General features: G+C 41.1%; 1 long non-coding RNA gene across 2 annotated transcripts in view; it reads right to left on the reverse strand.

The window, feature by feature from the left end:
• LOC123514500 overlaps positions 1-15,000 on the reverse strand; it is a 45,436-nt gene that overhangs the window by 19,690 nt on the left and 10,746 nt on the right. The window contains exon 2 of one of the 2 annotated variants that reach the window (XR_006677620.1): positions 5,291-5,379. This is a non-coding gene — a long non-coding RNA (uncharacterized LOC123514500). Of the gene's footprint in view, positions 1-5,290; positions 5,380-15,000 lie in introns of those variants that run through there. The other variant, XR_006677621.1, reaches the window with a different exon arrangement.

Here is a 15,000-nt window from a genome sequence, read left to right on the forward strand (position 1 = left end):
AAAGTAAACACAAACACGAAAAATAGAAAAATAAAAATTGAGAAATAAGACAAAAGAAAGAAATTAAAGGAACAGGAAGAGAAAAAAAATGAAAAAGAAAATGTAAGACAAAATAAACGGAAAGTCTAGATGAAAAAGGAAGGGAGGGAGAAGAAAAGGGAAGGATAGGAAAGGCGATCTAAAATATAGTCACACGTAAGGAAGATAAGAGATAGTAGATAAAGAAGAGAATTTATGAGAAAAGAAAATGATAAAAGAAAAAAGGAAAGATGTGGGTCACGATTTTGGGACGAATGAAAATCGATAAAGTGAACTGAGGAAGGAAGGAGGAAGAAGGGAAAGAGGGAGAGGAGGAGTGGAAGAGGAGGAGGAAGAAGAGGAGGAGGAGAGGAGGAGGAGGAGGAGGAGGAGGAGTAGGAGGAAGAGGAGGAGGAGGAGGGAGGGAGGGAAGAGGAAGAAGACAAACGGGAATATCATCACGTTTTCTATTTATTTTCTTTCTTTTTCTTTCTCTCTCTTCCTATTGAGTTAGTGGTCGGTTCTTAACTCTCTCTCTCTCTCTCTCTCTCTCTCTCTCTCTCTCGTGTTAGAAATTAAAACAAAATAAAATAGAATGAATAAAACAAGAAATACAATGTTAAGTGCAGCGGTGTGGAGAATGAGGTGAGTGTGTGAGAGAGTGGGTGAGAGAAACGAGAGGAGTCAATCGGTGGGGGAGGGAATGAATAACGGCAATAGGGTGAAGGAGAAGAAGAAGAAGAAGAAGAAGAAGAAGGAGGAGGAGGAGGAGGAGGAGGAGGAGGAGGAGGAGGAAGAGGAAGAAGATGAATGTAAAACTGGTAAAATGAAAACGTTGGAATGCAAGTGAAATGAATGAAAGTAAGTTTATTGAGCCGAGTGACTTTAATTAAAGGTGTGTGTGTGTTTGTATGTGTGTGTGTGGGGGGGGGGGGGCTAGACATAGGAGATAACACTGCCCTATGTATGTATCACCACCACCACCACAACCACCATCGCCGCCGCCGCCTAGTATGGACAGCCTCAGAAACAGGTTACAGTAATACATTAGGAGGAGGAAGAGGAGGAGAGTGATGCCTATTATATAAACCAACGGGGCGACTGTTCTTATTCGTGTATTTATGAAACATTCTTGTGTGTGTGTGTGTGTGTGTGTGTAATTCACCTCGGTCACCTCCTGGTCACCCAGCCAGTCTTCCCCATTACGGAGCGAGCTCAGAGCTCATAGACCGATCTTCGGGTAGGACTGAGTCCACAACACACTCCACACACCGGGATAGCGAGGCAACATTCCCTCGAGTTACATCCCGTACCTATTTATTGCTAGGTGAACAGGGGCCACACATTAAGAGGCTTGCCCATTTGCCTCGCCGATTTCCAGGACTCGAACCCGGGCCTCTCGATTGTGAGTCGAGCGTGCTAACCACTACACTATGCGGTGTGTGTGTGTGTTAATAAGGAAAAGGAACAAATCAAACCATGGTCTTCCAATCTCACAGTATTTATATGCACACACACACACACACACACACACACACACACACACACACACACACACACACACACACACACACACACAGCCCATCCATCCACCAGTGTTTTGTTTTTCATGCTTTTACAGTCGTTCTTGCGTGGTGTAGACTTCCAGGAACTAGCAACAGCAGCACCACCACCACCACTAACAACAACAACAACAACAACATGAGTTTGATACCCCTCCTATTCCTCATTTTATCGCTGCAGTCTGCCGGTGTGCATGCAGAGTGCGTAAGTAAGCAGGTTTTCCGAGGAGTCACCACCCGGGAATGATTCATGGCTCGCGCGGCACTATACTGAAGGTGCATCACTCACTCATTCTCTTCCAGGTATTCTCTCCTTTGTGCTCCAACGTTACGTGCACTAGCAAAACAAAAAGAGGAAAGAAAAAATAAGATCAAAGTACCGGAAATCGAAGTCTTGTATCATACAGTTGTAGGAAAAATATCTTCACTTATATTTTTTTACTTGTTCTCGTGTCGGATTGAAAGGAGGGAGTTATTGGACCAGCATAGAAGGTAAAGAGACTCTCATATCCTGCACTCGTACAGCAAAAACTAGAACTAGAGATACGACTATAGTCACAGAAAACATGCCGTACACTTATTTTCTGCTTCTTATCTCAAGCTGCTTTGAAAAGACAAAGCTGCTACACGTGCACAGACCTTCAAATACTTGTTCAGCGAAACGAGGCACCGGAGAGCAGGAATACAAATAAAAAAAAATGATAAGAAAAGTTACGTTCACCCTTTTTTTCATATCCCGAGATAGTTTGAAGAGGAAGAGCTGCTTTGCTACAGAGGCATAGAACCCAGACGGAATTTAAACTTTTGCAGCGAAAGAGGTCAACAAGAATACGAATTGAATAGTCTATGCATATTCATTTCTCTATTTACCCCCTTGTTATCACATGGTAATTTGGAAAAGGAGCTGCTACACATGGACGGAAGCCAAACAAAATTCAAATACTTATGAAATAAAACGGGCCAACACTCAGCAAGAACGTGAGTTAAAGTATCTATCATGTTTATTTTCTTCCCTGCTTGTTATCACGTGCTATTTAGAAAAGAAAAGCCAACTGCCAAATATATAAAGAGGCCAAACAGACCTAAATACATATTGGGCGCGGCGAGCACATGGACGAGGGAGAGGCATTAGGTAGGGTGAAGGGGAGATAAGATAGGTCTTAAAAAGGTCCACACTACAGCCTGCCACAATCAACACACCATCTGCTGCCCCCCGTGCCAACACATACCCCGCCCTCCCCGCCGCCTGCACTAAGCCTAACCCACCCCAAATTCAGCTCGCAGACATGGCTTGCTTGTCGGGAAAGAGGGGGAAGACGTGCATGCTGTTCATTTGCCTCTTTATGCCTTAGGGTTTTTTTTTATTATTATTATTATTATTTATTCATTCATTTATCTATTTTTTTATTTATTTATTTATTTATTCATTCATTCATTTTATTTTATCTATTTATTTATTTTTTCTTCCTTTTTGATGATGTGCTCACGAACGCCTCCTTTACTTCAACCATCACCACCGCCACTGCCACCGCCACCGCCAACGCCACCGCCACCGCTACAATCGCCGCTCTTAAGTTTGTATTCTCAAACACTTCTGCGCTTCACTTCCACTATTTCAAAAGGCTTTATCTAATTTCACACTAGATTTTTTAATGTGTTTTTACGGGTCTAAGGGCAGAGTGACAAGATTTCTACATTATTAACTGAAAAAAACACTCTTAAAAACCCGGCTAATATTTTTTTGTAGCCTTGGAAAATAGTTGCAGTGAGAGACCAAAGCGTTTCTGAATATGGAACTTATAATCCTTACAATTCACCCGCCGCGCAAGATCCACTCACGACGTGATGGAGACGACCAGGCACCAGACGCGTACAGATGGCACTGCAGTGGAACGAGGGGAGGAATAAGAGGTAGGAAAGCGGTGGACGGTGAGGAGCCTTAGTCTTTACTGTCCATCACCAGATTAGACAGAACTGTTGATTGTCACTAATATTCTCATAATGGATAACAAGTCCTTTTCATTTTTTTTTTTTTTTTCTATTAAGAAGAGGAGAGAGAGAGAGAGAGAGAGAGAGAGAGGCGCAGACTAAATACCAACAACAGGTGAGTCAGGTTGACCGTGCACCCAGCCACCGCCACAGCCAGCCAGCCAGCTACCTGCGGACCTTCACCTTTCTCGGGATGATGATGACTTTAGCCCACCCTCCCTCAGCCCCTCGCCCCTCGCCCCACGCTCCTCCTGACCCTTCTTCAAGCCCCAAGAAAGGCCACCGGTCCCAACCACCACACCGGCACAGTCCAGCCCGCATGTCTGCATGGCTGCATGGCTCTAGGGCTGAGAGTCCAAGAGGAGCTGCTGTTGCTCTTGGTGATGGTGGTGGTGGCGGTGCAGACGGGTCGGCGGAGGCTGCTGGGTCGTGCAAGATGGTCTGCAGTACTCACACCTGCCGCAGGTGGTGGTGGCCAGACACCTAAGATAGGAATGCAAAGGCAGTGTGGATGCTGCGCCCTCCATGGCTTCTTTGTTCTGCCTTTTAGTGCTCCAGTTTCTTTGTCTTGGTGGTGCCTGGCAAGGCGGACGTCCCGGCGCCGTGGCGGTGTGGCACCAGCCTTATGTCGGAGCAGCGCAGCCTTCCATAAAGAAAGTTTCATAATGTTTGTCTACAGGCTTTGACAACACCGCTTTGGCTGTGATGCCTGCAGCACCTGGGCAGGTGTATTGCTGTGGCTTCCGTTCCTCTGCTAGGTTTCTCCCCTTGTCCCCCATTCCTCCTATGTACAGTAGACTCCATCTCTGTAGGGCCGCGCCGCAGCTGCTACAAGAGTACCCTCGACCAACAGACAGATACGGCCCAAGTTGCCTTAGGCGCCTTTGTCTTGTGCATCTCCCGGCGTTTTATCCCCTCGTTTCCTGCCCACGCGGACCCGCCCCAAGTGAGTCGTCCTCGCCTCCGGGCTGGTGAGGCCCGAGTCCACGGACTGAGCCAAGGCTTCCTTCCTTCCAGACCAAGCGGAGGAGATACAGAGATCCCAACCCTCCCCCAACCCCATTCCCTGGCCAGACAGCAGGATGAGGCCACGCCTCTTGAGGCTGCTGGAACTCCCCGATGTACGTACAATGTGGAGGAGGTGGAGGTGGAGGCTGTGGGTAAAGGTGCAGGAGGTGGTGTCAAGGGAGGCAAGGCTGGTATGAGGTAGCTTCATTTGGAATTGTGTTCTCATTTTCCTCCCTTTTTTTTTTTTCGATATCAAATATCAACAAGAATCTCCCAAACTTCTATAAGGACCTTTTTTTATTTGCTGTCTTTTTTCCTTTTTTTTTTTCTTGAGAGAGAGAGAGAGAGAGAGAGAGAGAGAGAGAGAGAGAGAGAGAGAGAGAGAGAGAGAAAGTGAAAGTTGTAATGCTTGAATCATAGCTAAGCCCAAAACCAAGACCAACGCACCAGGCAAACTCCTCAACACACACACACACACACACACACACACACACACACACACACACACACACACACACACACACACACACACACACTCCACGGCGCAGGCGCACAAAGAAGTGAACCCTCGCGGCTATGCAGTGCACTACAGATGGCGTATATACGAAGCTACCCCCCTCTCTCTCTCTCTCTCTCTCTCTCTCTCTCTCTCTCTCTCTCTCTCTCTCCAAAAACTTGCCTTTACTGCCCCACCTCACCTTCAGTTTGCTTACCTGAAGGGAAGCGGGTTGGGGCGGGGTGGATTGCTGAAGGGCGGGACGCGGCCAAGGCGGGGCAGGGTGAGACTCGGTGTTTTGTTTGTCTGAGGAATAAATTAGAAGAGAAATGAATAAGTAAGCAAATAAGTCAGTGAATTAGTGGGTCAGTTTTCCTTTCCTTTTTCACTTATTCATTTTCTTTCTTTTCAAGTCCATGGTAGATGGGATGAGGTGACGTTATGCTTGACGAATTAATGAGAAGAAAATTATGACATATAAGTAAATCTTCCAGTCAGTCACTTAAACAATCTGTTGCTAAACAAATTATTCTTAACCTTAACCCCTTGAATGCTGAGACACATTTTTACCTTGTTTTTTGTGCGTGATTAGACGATTTTATTGACATTGACATTAGGAAATATCTATGGAGGTCAGAAGATTAATGATCAGTTTTCACTATTTCAATCCCTACATAAATTTCTGAAGCTGTATCAAATCGGCAAATAGTAAACAGAATTAATATCGAAACGTGGCATGGTACTGGAGGGGTTAAATACGCAACATTAAGGATAGGACGATGCTGAGTTTGTCTGAGAAATCAAATAACATAAATAGAAAAGTATATTAGCAAATTAAAATATAACTCATTTAATTAATCAATCAGTCCGTCCGTTATGGAGCCAGTCATGGCTGGCAATGGGATGGCTTGATGGGGTGTTTGCCGTACCAGTAAGTGAACACACAATTATATGGGTTGGTAAGTTTATGTGTTAGTCTGCCAGAATTATAAAAGTATACACAACATAATAACCAAGATTTAAAGAAGAATTTAAAGTGAATTGATAAATGAGACAAATGTACAAAGAAAGAAGTATAAAAGATGTATACATGAATGAAAAGATAGATGAAAAATTAAGAATAGAAAAATGGAATTGAAAAGAAAAAGATGAAGTCAAGATATGATAATATATGATGAATAAACTAATTAGGAAAACAAAAAGACAAGGATGATAATTTGAAGATAAAACTCAAGGAAGATAAAATAAAGATAGAAACCAACACTGTAAGACAAAATAAATATAAAATGAATATAATAAAAATGAAGATAAATTTGATCCCCCCCCCACAAAAAAATAGAATGAATAAATAAGTTAGGAAATAAAGAGAAAAAGGCAAGGGAGAAAAATTAAGGATAAAGTTAAAGAAACAAAGAAAATTCTCCTCCTCGTCTTCTCTTCCTCCTCCAAAGAGACACTCGAGAATATAATATTCCTCTCACTCACTGCTTTTTTAAATATATTTTTGTTCGACCCTTACCTCTCTCTCTCTCTCTCTCTCTCTCTCTCTCTCTCTCTCTCTCTCTCTCTCTCTCTCTCTGCAAACCTCAGCATTCGTTTTATTTATTCACTTCATCATTTTCTTCATTCGTGTTTGTTTTCTTCAATTCTTCATCCAGGTAATTTGTGGCAACTCATTACTTATTTACCATATTTATTGAACTATCTATTTGTCTATCCATAAGTCGACCTATCTACCGATCTATCTACTTGTTTATATATTCCGTATCTGAATGTCCATCTTTATTCTGGCCTTATCGCAATTTTCCTATTACCATTTTTATTTATCTTATTCCGTAAAGCTTTTTTCCATATATTTCCAAAAAGTTTTACATTTTCTCTTTGTATTTGCTGCATTTTTTTTTTTTTTCTTCTTCTTCTGTACTAATTCCTTTTTTTTCAAGATTTATTTCATCCATGCCTTATCTCACCTTCTTTACATTTTTCCCTTTATTTCTCATTTCGTAAAACAATTTTCCATCTATTCCGAAAAAACAGTATTATATATTTCCTCAGTATTTTCCTTTATTTCTATTTGTTTCTATGTTTCTTTTCTTTTTAAAATCACTCCTGCCTGATTACACTTTAGCGTTATTTTCCGTCAGTCTGTTTTCCTCGTGTTCCGAAAAAAGAACCATCACATTTCCCTTCTCTTTATTTTCTTGTTCCATACATAAACATTCTTCTCCTTCTTTCGACATGGCTTTTACTCGTGTCATTCACTGTATACATTTTATTTTATTTATTTTACATTATTTCTTATTCCCCTATTCGTAAAACTTATTTCATTGTATTCCCCCAAAACTATCACATTTCCCTTCTCTATATTTTCTTGTTCCATACATAAATATTCCTTTTTTCCTTTCGACGTAGCTTTATTCGTGTCATTCACTGTAAATAAGACTTTTATTGCCATTCTTTATTATTCCTCTATTCGTAAAACTGCTTTCTTTGTATTCCCCAATATCTATCACATTTTCCTTTTCTATATTTTCTTGTTCCATACATAAACATTCCTCTTCTTCTCTCTCCCACTCAACTCATTCTTCTATCTCTATTTTCTTTCACAGGTATTCCCTTTCACCTTATTCCTTTCCACATGTCCTTCTCTCACCTCAGTTATCATAATCTACCCTTATTCCATTCCTCGTAAATTTAACTTTCTCTCGCGTTTTCCTTCTTTTCCGTATCCCTCTGCCACCTTCGTTATTGTACTTTACCCTTATTCTTTCATTCGTAAAGTTATCTCTCTTTATATCATATGAAAGCCATATTTTCTTTACTATATAAACCCTTTTATTCATATATTTTCTTTACTGTACCTTATTTTCATTCCCTTATTCGCTATTTTTTCAAAGCGGCATTTCTCCTATATTCTCTACCTCCAAACCGTTCTTTTCATATTTTCTTCACTATTACCTATTCACCTCCCTTTATTTCTCTACTGATTTTCTTTACTACATTCTTCCTTAATTCGTATCTTTTCAGACCTATATTATTATTTATTAACCTTTCTCTCTCTTTTTGTTTTTTTTTCTTCCTTCTTCGTGGATTACTCGCTATCTCATTTTCTCTCTCACTTCGCGTCTTTCTCCCGCTGTTGCCGTTTCTCCTTATGCGGCGGTTTGCTTCTGTCTTGCATCCTTAAAGCTGAAGTCCACGTCACAGGTTAGCGTATTCTATTGATTGCTGCTTGTTTACCTGCGGTGGTGGTGGTGGTGGTGGTGGTGGTGGTGGTGGTGGTGGTGGTGGTGGTGGTGGTGGTGATGGTGTGAGGGAGGAAGGTGAGGGAGGTGGAGCAGCAGCAGGAGGAGGAAGAGGAGGGAGTGGCAAAGGGTGATGAAACGTGTTCTCTCTCTCTCTCTCTCTCTCTCTCTCTCTCTCTCTCTCTCTCTCTCTCTCTCTCTCTCTCTCTCTCTCTCTCTCTCTCTCTCTCTCTCTCTCTCTCTCTCTCTCTCTCTCTCTCTCTCCATGCCTCCATCTTTCCTCCCTTCATTCCATCCTCAATATTAGAAAACCCTTGTGCGCTACTTCCATTTCATTTCTCCTTATTTACCTCCCGTACATCAATCTTCCCTCTTTCCTTCTTCCACGACATATGACTCCTATACTACAACAACAACAACAACAACAACAACAACTACTACTACTACTACTACTACTACTACTACTACGGAAGAGGAGGAGGAGGGCGAAGAGGAGGAGTAGGAGGAGGAAGAGGAGGGACAAGGTGATTTGGCGTGTCCAGGTATGCAAGCGTGTAATTAAGGGTCCTAGATGCCCCTCAGTACAGGTGAGATGAATGGAAGGGCAGGTGTGTGTGTGTGTGTGTGTGTGTGTGTGTGTGTGTGTGTGTGTGTGTGTCGCCTGCTATTTAAATCCCGTTATGGGTAAGACCGCTGGATGGCATAATGGGCTTACTATTCTCTCTCTCTCTCTCTCTCTCTCTCTCTCTCTCTCTCTCTCTCTCTCTCTCTCTCTCTCTCTCTCTCTAAGCTACTTATCTTGCCTGGGAGCCACAAGGGAATACAGATTGTGTGACAGGAAGCTTAAGGGTTATTTTTGAGACGCCTGACACTCGGGGGGAGAGAGAGAGAGAGAGAGAGAGAGAGAGAGAGAGAGAGAGAGAGAGAGAGAGAGAGAGAGAGAGAGAGAGAGAGAGAGAGAGAGAGAGAGAGAGAGAGAGGAGAGAGAGAGAGAGAGAGAGAGAGAGGGTATTTTGGGGCAGGAAGGGTTAAGGACAGGGGAGAGAAGGGAGGGGATGAGAGGCAGTGGATTTGAAAAGAAGGAAATAAAGGGAGGAGGAGGAAGAGGAGGAGGTGAAGGAGGGGTGGATTTGGCGAGAGAAGACTGGGAGGGAGGGAGAGAGGAGAGTGGATTTGGGAAGAAGGGAAATAAATGGGAAAGAAGGAAGGAGGGATCGCAGGGTACAGGAAAGGAGGAAAATGCGACATAGGAGAAAAAGCAACAGTAAGAAGACCAAGGAGGAAAATCAGAAAAGGAGAAAGGAAAGGAAGAGGAAGAGGAAGAGGAAGGGAAGGGAAGAGGAACCGCGATGTTTATTTCTTTTGAAACTTTTGACTTGTAAATAAATAAAGAGAAAGAGAAATAAATACTAGTATGCAAATGGAGAGAGAGAGAGAGAGAGAGAGAGAGAGAGAGAGAGAGAGAGAGAGAGAGAGAGAGAGAGAGAGAGAGAGAGAGAGAGAGAGAGAGAGAGAGATTCTTGAGAATTCTAACAACATACAAGGAAAAAGAAAAAAGAAATAAGGTAAAGGAAAAATTAAAAACTGCTTCTACTTCTACTACTACTTCTACTACTACTACTACTACTACTACTACTACTACTACTACTACTACAACTACTAATACTACAACTACTACTACTACTACTATTACTACTACTACACGCCATTTTAGTAAATTGGGGATTCTTGCAACTATTGTGTGTGTGTGTGTGTGTGTGTGTGTGTGTGTGTGTGTGTGTGTGTGTGTGTGTGTGTGTGTGTGTGTGTGTGTGTGTGTGTGTGTGTGTGTTCTAACAACATACAAGGAAAAATTAAAATAAAAAAAGGAAAAGGAAAATTTAAAAAATAAAAAAAAGTGCCACTACTACTACTACTACTACTACTACTACTACTACTACTAAGAATAATAATAATAATAATAATAATAATAATAATAATAATAATAATAATAATAATACACGTCATTCTAGTAAATTGGAGATTCTTGCAACTAGTGTGTGTGTTTGTGTGTGTTCGTGTGTGTGATCCCGCGCGCTTAACTACCACTAATACCGTTCACTTTACCGAATTTTGAACGTTAATGAAAACTTCCCTTTATTGAGGAGGAGGAGGAGAAGAAGAAGAAGAAGAAGAAGAAGAAGAAGAAGAAGAAGAAGAAGAAGAAGAAGAAGAAGAAGAAGAGGAGGAGGAGGAGGAGGAGGAGGAGGAGATGGACAACGAAATAGTAAAAAGAACAAGAACATGAAGAGCGAAAACGAAAAAAGAAATAAGAACGCATAAACAAAGAAAAAAAGATCTGAAAGAAAACATATGAAAGAAAGGGAAAGAAAAAAAATGAAGTAATAAAGAAGGCAGAAACAAAAGAAGGCGAAGAAGGCAAGATAACACACGGGGCTCATCACTCATACCCTCCTACCATTATTAACACCACTCCCTTTGTCTTGTGTGTGTGTGTGTGTGTGTGTGTGTGTGTGTGTGTGTGTGTGTGTGTGTGTGTGTGTGTGTTCTTTGTTGCTTATTTTTTTCTTCTACCCTTTCCCTGTCCTTCTTTTTCTTATTCATTACTTCTTTTTTATCACTGTTATGCTTTTCATTCGTTTCGTCTTATGTCATTTATTGTTATTATTTCGTTTTGGCTTCGTTATTTGTTTCGTATTAATTTCAGTAGTATCTGTTCATTTACCTGCATAATTGTTCATTTCTTTTTACTGTACTCACTTCTTAATGCTTCTTTTATCTCTTTCATGTTAGTTTCAGCGTTTTCTTTCGACTGTTCCCTAACCTGCATAATTGTTCCTTTCTTTTTTGCTTTACACTTCCCGTAACATGAAAACCAAAGCAACACGTGTCTAGCTACCAAGAGGAGATGAGGTAGCTACATAAACACAGTACATAAGCAGATAGATCCCTTCAATTCAAGAACATACCACAACGTAACATGGAAACTGACTGAGAGTAACGCAAACCAAAGTAACATACGCCTAGACACTGAGACACGATAGCTGCTTTAACACAGTACATAAGCTTCTGTGTTTCACCTCCACTATTTCAAAAAACTTTATTTAAATTTACACAAATTTTCTAAGGTGATTTTTTTATAGTTCTATAGGCAGAGTGACATGATTTCAACATTATCAACCGGAAAAACACTCTTGAAAACCCTGTTAATCATCTTTTTGGCCTTGGAAAATAGTCATGGTGAGAGAGCAAACCGTTCTTGAAGACGGACCTTACGCAGATCCCTTCAACGTAAGAGCACCCTACATGTTTTCCCTGCCTCGCATTCACTTGTATAGCATCGCATCTTCGCCTCTTGGTCCGATATGAGGCGCAAGTGATTCTGTATAACTCTGTGTTGTGAGGCGAGGATCAGTGAATCGCCCGCCCCTTTAAAGAGGATGGTTACATAGCCGTCATTATCATTATTATTGTTATTATCATTACCGTTTGTCGATGTTTATGAGGTCGAACTTACTGAAATGAGAGAGAGAGAGAGAGAGAGAGAGAGAGAGAGAGAGAGAGAGAGAATAAAAGCACACACAAACAGACGAGATCAAATAAGAATAATAGAAAGAGGCAAAAAAAAATACTGAAAAAAAAAAGAGAAAGTCAGATGAACGCTTTCTCTATTCTGTCTTTTATTATTGTTGTTGTTGCCGCACCCACACGTGACCTCACCTTGACCTGACCTCGGCTCGACCTGGCCTGACCTATAGCGTGACCCCATCTGCCTCACTGGAGTACGATTAGAATCACCCCGGCACAAAAGAGGTGAATGATGGAGCCTGGAGAGACGAAGAGAGAGAGAGAGAGAGAGAGAGAGAGAGAGAGAGAGAGAGAGAGAGAGAGAGAGAGAGAGAGAGAGAGAGAGAGAGAGAGAGAGAGTGGAAAGGGGTGAACGGTGAAGGGAGAGCTGGAGAGGAAGATGAAGGCGAAGGAAGGTAGGGGAGGGCAGGGGAAAGCGAGGAGGAGGAGGAGGAGGAGGAGGAGGAGGAGGAGGAGGAGGAGGAGGAGGAAGGGAGGTAAAGATGTCCCGTGGGTCTGAGAGGCATAATTCTGAGGTCAGGGAGAGAATGAGTGATTAGCATTTTATAATTATATTCTTGGGAGGTGTTTCAGGATGGATGGATGGGAAGATGAATGGATGAATAATTAGATGAAAGATAGACAGACAGACAGAGAGAAGATAGATAGATAGATAGATGGGTGGATAGGTATGTAGGTAGATGGTTGAATATATAAGTAGAAAGATAATATAAAGAGATAGACAAACGAGGATAGACATATAGACAGATAGCCAATCAATAAACACATGATCCAATAAACGAATAAAAAAACAGACATTAAAAAATCATCAAATATTCTCCCACAACTAACACTTTCAGTCTCGCCGCCTTATCGCCGCTCTTCCCAGCTACACGGTTGCAATGTTTTATCACTACATTCAACACATACCGTACTACACTACTGCCATTTGTCATTGCTTTCCTCTAACACCTGGACTTACGTAGCTTTGTCGTATCCAATTTCAAATACATACTGTCCCTATTCTGTCCACCTTATTTGCTCCAGTATCCTCTCTCTCTCTTCTGAAATGTATTTATTCCTCGGCGTGCTTTGTCCCTCAGCGCGTCATCATCTGCTGGTTCGTGGTCAGGAAAGCACCACGGCCTTCATTATTCCCTATTCGAGACCCTTAGAAACATATGCTTCTTCTAAAAGGCAGAAGCACGACAGGCCCTCCATGGGTTCATCTTATTGGGTGATGGCTTTCCTCGTCGTAACAGAAGATTTAGCCTGTATTTGACTCCCACTCGCTGTCTTCCTCACGCTAATATGATCTTCTTCAGTTCCTACCTATGGGAAATTCTCTCTCTCTCTCTCTCTCTCTCTCTCTCTCTCTCTCTCTCTCTCTCTCTCTCTCTCTCTCTCTCTCATTATACACACTGCTATCACCATATCTCTCTTAATCTACTACCCCGCCAGTCGCTATCTGCCTCTCCATAACTGCTGCTGCTGTTGCTGCTGCTGCACACAATATTCTCGTACCAGAGTCCTGTTTCTATTCAATGCATCTCTTATCGCTAACCACCCACATCATCGTGATAAGTAAAACAAACAAACACACACACACACACACACACACACACACACACACACACACACAACGATTAGATAAAAAGAAAAAAATAATAATATAGATTAAAAAGGACATAAACAGGTTCAAGAGATGCAAAGCACGAGACATTACAATTAATGATGAAACAAACAACACTTGGAATACAAAGGAGTAGGAAGAGTTGCAGGGGGTGAGGGAGGATATGACTGACTCAACGCAAATCTCTGAATATTCATAAGAAAGAATAACCAAATAAAGGAATAAGTAAATGAATGCAAATACAGTAAAAATGGAAAACTGCAGCCTCTAACACTCTGTCCGGTTTAACACACAGCGAAATTGAACTTACGAGACACAATAGTATTAAACTGAGAACTCGAAATGTCTGCAGTATAAGAACTAAGTTTATCGATTTATGTCAATGTATGTTTTGTTATTTTATTCACGATACATATTTTGTTTGTTATATATGGCTAAGAAAGATGATAAGCATAACTTCATATCCCTTTTTTTTTTTCTTTTTTCATCAGTATATCTATGGTTACTCTCTTTGTAATATATTGCCTATCACTTTGGACTAAAAGGAATTACTGCTACCGTTACATCACTATCGCTAAAAAGAAGAAAAATAAATTAGCTGAAAAACAAACTACCAAAAAACAAATACGGAAATCCAGGATATGGTATAGATAAATTGGACCGAGACGTAATTCCATGAAAAAAAAGAATAAATAAACCAAAAGGAAAAAAAAAAAAACTGCAGAGAGACAAGCAAGCAAAAACAGATGTGAATGCTCTACACACACACACACACACACACACACACACACACACACACACACACACACACACACACACACCTTACACGCACGTGACTGGACTGTAAAGAATAGGCGTGACTCGTTTGGAATCAGGAAGTTGCAGACGAACTGACGTGATCAAGATTTTTTAAATGCAGACCGGCTATGAAAACAGGTCGCGATAAGAGTAACCAAGATAACCACCATGATACCGTCGCCAGGCTGTTGAGATTACTAACCCCTGACAACACTTGAATACCGAGAGGATGTGACGCAAGATGACGAGTTGTGACATTCTGATACTGAATACATGATCTAATGAAAAATGTACGCTGATGTAAGAGTAAAGGATAAGTTCCGAAATATAACAAGTTAAAAAGATGACAATGTGATTTCATCTCATGCTGATGTAACACTAAAGGGATAAAATTATGAAATACAAGTTGAAATAATGACGATGTTATTTTACCTAGTAGAATGAAATAAATAATTAAGATAATAAAATGAATAAATAAATAATATATATATATATATATATATATATATATATATATATATATATATATATATATATATATATATATATATAATGAAAATGTGACTTAAGGGAATACCAAGATAGGTTTTTCATTTACCCTTCCCTCACTCATCCTGCCTTGAGTGCTCATACTTGACAAAACATAGGGAAGCAAATGAACGTTGTTTGTACAGTACGTCCTCC

Source organism: Portunus trituberculatus, chromosome 38, assembly GCF_017591435.1.
Source record: "Portunus trituberculatus isolate SZX2019 chromosome 38, ASM1759143v1, whole genome shotgun sequence".
Taxonomy (NCBI): Eukaryota; Metazoa; Arthropoda; class Malacostraca; order Decapoda; family Portunidae; genus Portunus; species Portunus trituberculatus.